The 8,381-nt window shown below is 36.6% G+C and overlaps 1 long non-coding RNA gene across 4 annotated transcripts in view; it reads left to right on the plus strand.

Moving 5' to 3' along the window:
• LOC125658851 (uncharacterized) overlaps nt 1-4,132 on the plus strand; it is a 12,423-nt gene extending 8,291 nt beyond the window's left edge. For all 4 annotated transcript variants that reach the window (XR_007363824.2, XR_008798458.1, XR_007363822.2 and 1 more), the window contains 2 exons: nt 848-912; nt 1,365-4,132. This is a non-coding gene — a long non-coding RNA (uncharacterized LOC125658851). The remainder of the gene's footprint in view (nt 1-847; nt 913-1,364) is intronic.
• Nucleotides 4,133-8,381: the final 4,249 nt, after the last annotated feature.

Below are 8,381 nucleotides of genomic sequence, written 5' to 3' on the forward strand. Positions count from 1 at the left end.
ACCTGAGCTGAAAGCTCAAGTGAGCTTTTCTGATCATTTTTGTCCGTCGTCTGTCTGTCTGTCCGTCTGTCTGTTAAACTTTTCACATTTTCGACTTCTTCTCCAGAACCACTGGGCCAATTTCAACCAAACATGGCCAAAAGCATCCTTGGGTGAAGGGCTTTCAAGTTTGTTCAAATGAAGGGCCATGTCCCTTTCAAAGGGGAGATAATCATAAAAATGAAAAAAATAGGGTGGGGTCATTTAAAAATCTTCTTCTTAAGAACCACTGGGCCAGAAGAGCTGAAATTTACCTGAAAGCTTCCTGACGTAGTGCAGATTCAAGTTTGTTTAAATCATGGCCCCTGGGGGGTAGGATGGGGCCACAAGTGGGGGGGGGGGTCAAAGTTTTACATACAAATATAGGAGAAAGCTTTAAAAATCTTCTTCTCAAGAACCATTGGGCCAAAGAAATTGACATTTACATGAAAGCTTTCTGACATAGTGTAGATTCAAGTATGCAAAGGGTAGTTTGGGCCATAATAGGGACTAAGGTTTTACATGGAAATATATATGGAAAGTATTCAGATATGGGGCAAAGTGACTCAGGTGAGCGATGTGGCCCATGTGCCTCTTGTTACAAATCATGACCCCTGGGGGTAGGAGGGGTCACAATAGAGACCAAAGTTTTACGTGCGAATATATAGGGAAAATCTTTAGAAATGGACCAGGGTGACTCAGGTGAGCGATGTGGCCCATGGGCCTCTTTGTTAACCTATATCTTTTATTTGTGTGAAGATATTCAAACATTAAGAACAGACATATATATATATATATAAATCCTTTTTTCTTTCATTTTTTCATCCAGGGTAGTTTAGAACTGTGTGCATTGGTTTTGGAAGAATTTGGGCTGTTTAGGCTAAAATCCATTATGTAAGTTCATCTTTGTGGTGCACAAATTCCATATGGTCATTTCAAATAGTTAACATTGCTTCTATTTTCAATCTGAAATTCTACATGTATTTTGTTTGAGAGATGAAAACAATCCTCGAAACATTATCACCGTTATCTTTAATTTTCCATCATACTTGTGTCAAAGAGTTGAACTTTCTTTACCAGTAATTTTATATTGACTTCGCATTGTGTGATATATAAAGTTTTTATGATTTTATTTTCTGTCTAATATATTCAATATTTAAAAGAAAAAGATAATGGTAGGAGATGGTAGGATAAATTCTAATTATTCAGAGAAACTTGATAAATACTGTGTTTGAGCTTATATACTCGATAACACAATAGAAGAATGCAATTTACTAGTTAAACTTTGATAGGATACTAAATTTAGGATGAGCCAATAAGATTATGTCTTGTTTTTCATGTTACAGGATTGGACAGAATATGAACACACACATCCGATACTTCAAAGATATTATGTTTGTGGAGGCAGAGATTTTGATTGCATCCACTGTTTAGAATACATCCTTAAGGGAAGCAGACTGCCGCCTTTACGCAATGATATAATGATTAATCATAACTATATCTGTTTTGTACCAAATAGAAAGAGCATTGATTCAGGTCATTTTCAAATCCACTGGCATACATTGTACTATACATGCAACCTTTTCAAACTTTACATTTAAGATTTTATAAAGGAAATATCTTAATGTTTCACATGTTTACCTTTCACTGTGCTATGTAATTCATTATACCTGCCATTATGCCAGTCTTCCTGAACATAATTTGTTTTCTGCAATTTCATTGGCCAAGAGGCTTAATCCTGGGTTATCAGATTGAGCATTTATATTTAGTATCCCATTGATTTTGTCAGCCCTATATAAGGAGCTGACTCAGATTTACTCACTCTGCTAGGTTAAAGAACTCTAAGGTTTGTACTTTTCACATGAATTTCGTGCTCGCCTCTTATCTTTTACATAGAGTAGGAAATGAACATAACATTGAGTTAGGGAACAATTTAGATCTTACATTATAATATGTAAATACCTTAGCAGAGTCAATTTACTTGGTTCAGGGTAGTATCAGATATTACTTTTTCAGAGTTTAAGTGTTTAGGCTATCTCAATGTTTCTATAGTTAGCCTTGTCCTATGTTACTTTTAGATGTATGGAAGCCTTTTAGTGTTATAACACTATATTTATGCCCCCATTCAAAGAAGAGGGGCATATTGGTTTGCACCTGTTGGTCGGTCGGTAGACCACATGTTGTCCGCTTAATATCTTAAGAACCATTCACTTGATCGTAATATATTTCATATGTGGGTTGGTTATGAAAAGAAGAGGACCCCAATTGTTTTTCTGGTCGAAATGTCAAGGGTCAATCTACTCTGGACATAGGAAGACACTGCCTGCTCAATATCTTGAGAACCCTTTGCTTGACAGACATCAAACTTGGTACACTGGTACATCTCAAGGAGTAGATTTGAGGTCACATGGTCAAAAGTCAAGGGGTAAACTGGACATAGTAATATATTGTCTCTTATGTTTTAAGAATTATTTGCTTGATTGACACCAAACCTGGTACAGCATAAGGAGTAGATGACCCCTATTGATTTTTAGGTCACTTGGTCAATCCACTCCTGACACAGGAAGATATTGTTTGCTCAATATTTCGAATTGATGATACTACTATCAATCAAATTATGCATGTGTATAACCCTTTTCAATTTTGCACCATGGGGGCTTATATGTTTTACAAACACCTCATGTTTTATAGTTTGTGAAAGCTTGTTAGTGTCATAACTTTAGATTTTCTTATTATGGTACTTGCCCGTCAGAGACTGGACATATTATGGTATGGTGTTGTCTGTCCGGACCTTGTAAGATGGGATACAGACTGAACCGTAAGCTCCAGAATCTTACAACTTGGTACATTTGATCACCATAAAAGGAAGATGCTTATTGTTTTTTAAGGTCAAGGTTGTAGGTTCACTTAATAGGAAAACCTTGTTTGAGAAAATTACAGATTCTTGAACTGAGTATTTTGAGGAAACATTACATAGAAAGTACATGATTTGTCAAATTTCTCCCAATATTCAACTGAGAACCTTATTCTGCAGAGTATTTGTATGGGTATGGAAAATGTGTATGTGGCTATGATTTTGATTTTTGTTTAATTTTTTGTTGTTGTTGAAAATTACAGGTTTAACCGAGTCAGTTTTTGAGGAAATATACATGTATTAAATAAATGACGGTTTGACCTTTTAACTCCTCTCACAGTTTTGAAACTAGGGTCTTTGTAAATAACTTCTTTGGTGTTTTAGAATATTTACAGATTGTTGATCATGGTAAATTTTGGGGAAATATTTTCCGCAGAGCTCTAGTTGTCTATCTACCGGCCTCCTGTCACTTTTAAGTTTAGGAGCTTTTATTCATGGAAAGAAAGTATATGACAGCCTGATGATGGCTGATACTATTTAAAGCCTTTTTATACGCCCGTCTTAAGACGGGGCGTATTATGGTATGGCGTTCATGTCCGTCCGTCTGTTAGCTTTTTCGTGTCCGACCCGTAATTAAATACTACAAGGCCTAGAATCATCAAACTTTGTCTGTAGATACATCTTGGGTAGAAGGTGTGTCGCACATTAAAACCAGGTCACTGTGACTTTTCATTAAGAAGATATCCGTCTGTCCGTCCGTCTGTTAGTTTTTTCGTGTCTGACCCTTAAATACTACAAGGCCTAGAATCATCAAACTTTGTCTGTAGATACATCTTGGGTAGAAGGTGTGTCGCATATTAAAACCAGGTCACTGTGACTTTTCATTAAGAAGATATGGCCATATATGGCAAAAACTTGTCCGGCTCATAACTTGAAAACTATTAGACCTAGAATCACCAAATTGGTCAACTAATGCATCTTCGGTAGAAGGTGTGTCGCATCCTACTTTAAGGTCACTGTGACATTTAATTAAGGTAATATAAAAAAAATGTTTTAATGGGTACAATCTATACTGTTAACAATATGTAACGGGCGTATCATGTGCCGTGGCGGTGCACTTTATTCTAGAAATGGCATCAGAAAAACACCCTATGTAACCTTTTCTGCTTATACTCATTTATTTTTATTGGAAAACTTATTACTTGTTATCAGCTACTCTAAAACAATATTGACTTGTGCTATAATAAATTTGTAAACTTTACAAGTCTTTTCATTTCAAACAAGGTGTTGAACAAGTTGATGAACATCATCTGGGATTCACAAACAAACAGGTACAACATGGAAACAGTGTGTTCCATGATTTCTGTAGTGTAACAAGTCCAGCTGATCCCAAGTACACTGTACTATTGACAATGATTGTTTTTGATAAGCACAATAGAAGTTCTACTTTGGGAGAAGCTATAATTATTTTAGTCCTAGCATACACTGCTTCCTGTTAGAGTTAGGGTGCTGTATAACTTGGTACCTCTTTGAGATAAAATGCTTTATCATCAAATCATAAAGCATCTTCCCTCTAACAGATACCAGATTATAAAGCACCCTCCCTCTAACAGGTACCAACTTATAAGGCACTCTCCCTCTAACAGGTACCAACTTATAAGGCACTCTCCCTCTAACAGGTACCAACTTATAAGGCACTCTCCCTCTAACAGGTACCAGATTATAAAGCACTCTCCCTCTAACAGGTACCAACTAATAAAGCACTCTCCCTCTAACAGGTACCAACTTATAAGGCAACCTCCCTCTAACAGGTACCAGATTATAAAGCACTCTCCCTCTAACAGGTACCAACTAATAAAGCACTCTCCCTCTAACAGGTACCAACTTATAAGGCAACCTCCCTCTAACAGGTACCAGATTATAAAGCACTCTCCCTCTAACAGGTACCAACTAATAAAGCACTCTCCCTCTAACAGGTACCAACTTATAAGGCAACCTCCCTCTAACAGGTACCAGATTATAAAGCACTCTCCTTCTAACAGGTACCAACTTATAAAGCACCCTCCCTCTAACAGGTACCAGATTCTATAAAGTACCCTCCCTCTAACAGGTACCAACTTACAAAGCACACTTCCTCCAACATGTACCAGATTATAAAATATCCTCCATTTATAATCTGGTACCTGTTAGAGGGAGGTTGCCTTATAAGATGGTACCTGTTAGAGGGAGAGTGCTTTATAAGTTGGTACCTGTTAGAGGGAGGTTGCTTTATAATCTGGTACCTGTTAGAGGGAGAGTGCTTTATAATCTGGTACCTGTTAGAGGGAGAGTGCTTTATTAGTTGGTACCTGTTAGAGGGAGGTTGCCTTATAAGTTGGTACCTGTTTGAGGGAGAGTGCTTTATAATCTGGTACCTGTTAGAGGGAGAGTGCTTTATAATCTGGTACCTGTTTGAGGGAGAGTGCTTTATAATCTGGTACCTGTTAGAGGGAGAGTGCTTTATTAGTTGGTACCTGTTAGAGGGAGGTTGCCTTATAAGTTAGTACCTGTTAGAGGGAGAGTGCTTTATTATTTGGTACCTGTTAGAGGGAGAGTGCTTTATTAGTTGGTACCTGTTAGAGGGAGGTTGCCTTATAAGTTGGTACCTGTTAGAAGGAGAGTGCTTTATAATCTGGTACCTGTTAGAGGGAGGTTGCCTTATAAGTTGGTACCTGTTTGAGGGAGAGTGCTTTATAATCTGGTACCTGTTAGAGGGAGAGTGTTTTATAATCTGGTACCTGTTAGAGGGAGAGTGCTTTATAATCTGGTACCTGTTTGAGGGAGAGTGCTTTATAATCTGGTACCTGTTAGAGGGAGAGTGCTTTATTAGTTGGTACCTGTTAGAGGGAGGTTGCCTTATAAGTTAGTACCTGTTAGAGGGAGAGTGCTTTATTAGTTGGTACCTGTTAGAGGGAGAGTGCTTTATAATCTGGTACCAGTTAGAGAGAGTGCTTTATAATCTGGTACCTGTTAGAGGGAAGGTACTTTAAGTTGGTACCCATAGTATGTTACAACATAGACCATAGCATATCTTGCGCATCTGACAAATTAAACGTTATAAACTACTATCATCAGTTAACTGAAAATTAGAAAGTTCAATACATTGATAAAATTGAAGTTCTGTACAGTTTTAGTTTCAATTAAAATAACTAGTACGAATAAATAACACTACTGCTATTATAGACAATGAAGTAGAGAAGACATCAGGAATTAATTGAAAAGTGGAGTATATAATATGTATCGGTACTGCATGTCTGAAAGTGCACAAGATTTAAAAACAAAATCGATTGCTTTTAGATAGTCAATATCATAGGCGTAGCTTGGGTTATAATATTACCGAGGCAGGGGGTCTGGGGTTTGCGCCCCCCAGAAGCTATCGACATTTTAACAACGTAAAAGGTTTTTTTTGTTTTTGTTTTTTTTTACCGAGGCAGCTGCCTCGGTTGCCTCAATGGAAGCTACGCCACTGAATATTGACATTTATGGTCATAAACTGGTGATTATACAATGTTTGTGACTTCCATCTCTTACTTCTGGGAAAGTTGGAAAAACGTCATTATATTTTGCTGCTATTTTCTTGTGTATAAAGATCTACGTGACGCAGATTCTTGTGCATAGAAAATCGTCGTACTTAGGTCACAAACTACCAGGAAATGGAGGAAAATTCGCCTTCAGAAGCCCATGTGTTAATTTTCAGATTTTATTACCATGGCAACCAATTTTCAAAAATAATGTATATGGTTCTTGAAAGCACACATGTGAAAGATTTTAAAGGTCCATCATGACATCTGATGCTAGCCTGGAAATGGGTCGAGATACACTCAGGCACCTGCCATCCTGGAAGTAAAAAAGCAACAAAAATGAGGAAAATATACCCATTTTCAACCCCTCCTAATTCAAAAAAAAAAAATTTCCCCAGTATAATGACAGATATCAACTTTCAGCAAAATTCCTAACCTTTCCAACAAGGCCAAATTTGCAATAGGGTCCTTGATTCTTTTTCGAGATATTTTACATCAAAGATGCAGCATGCTCTTTTCAACTTACCGTTTAAAGTGAAAGTAGAATTGCCCGCCTAGAAGTCAAACTCTCATACATCTCACAGTCACAGTTTCGAATCCCATAAAAAGGCACTGGATCAATGTAGAATGGTCACCTCCCTATATTAATACAGATATCAATAACAATGAAACTATTTAAATTCTATAAAATACTCTTTTAACATATTTACATTTTAACCCTGGTCACTTTAGCTTCGTATTGGCAATTCGCCAGGTATATTGAGACTTTAATGAGGACTTGTTCTTAAACCTCGGGTTGTCTTTTACAAAAAATATCATTTTACATGTATTCACATTTCATTTACGAAATGACACTACGCCGTTCTTAATGACAGTTATGATGTTCTAATAAATATTTCACAATTTCCTAGAAATTTTAAATAATCACCATTGCATTTCTGAAATCAAGGTCGCCGCCCTGAATTTTTACCGCCCATATGATATGTACAGGCTAGACAATCAAGACAACTGCATTTGTCCAAATTCCGTGGTCTTTGTTTGAAGAACAGGGATATCAGTTTTCAAACAACAAATATGTAAAACTCTTGATATCCTCTATGGAAAATAACATTTCAAGTTGATTTAAAGTGTACACATTGTTAATTGTAATTAAGCGTATTTCATATCAATGTGCTGTCACAACATTCCGTGAAATTATGAATACTACGACGTTCTAATGGTGTATCAAGATTTTAAAATATTCTGCCCAAAATTTGTACATCAATGATTTAGAAATATCAGTCTAATACTTTGGGGAGGGTGTGATGCTAATACATCCATTATAACACACGGTACCTAATATGCATTAAAAAAAATTATATGTTTATGCATAGAATTACCATTTTTCTCAATTCACTGCAACAGTGTATCATTCTTGTTAACAATGTAGATTATTAATATTTGTCAGGGTTTTTTGATACTTGCTTATGTAATTTAGACGCGGGTTGTGTCGAAAATCTGAGTTTTAAATAATCAACAGTGTTGTGCTTCTCATTTTTAGAGCCGATCGATTGATTTAAATATGATTGAAAGTATTCATGTTTCCTACGTAATTGATAATAAATATACATGTGTTTGCCAACCACAATGGAGCTCCAACAGGACCTATTTTACCTAATATTGGTCTATCAAGAAATAAGTATAAAAGAATTGACACACGACGATTATTCGTACGAATCATTGTGAATTATAAATTGGCACGAGGGATAACTCGTACCTACATAAGATGAGATAACTCGTGGTCGTCACCCTGTAAGCGGTACCAGATAGTCTCGACCTACAACTCCTTAGGATCTCTGTAATGGTGCAAATGCGGGAGTGATTCACTCCCGCAACATTTCCGCTCATTCTAAACATTTCCTGACTTTCTTTACGTAAATAAAATGATATTCTATGTTTCTTAGTCAATA

Source organism: Ostrea edulis, chromosome 9 (assembly GCF_947568905.1).
Source record: "Ostrea edulis chromosome 9, xbOstEdul1.1, whole genome shotgun sequence".
In the NCBI taxonomy this organism is placed as follows: Eukaryota; Metazoa; Mollusca; class Bivalvia; order Ostreida; family Ostreidae; genus Ostrea; species Ostrea edulis.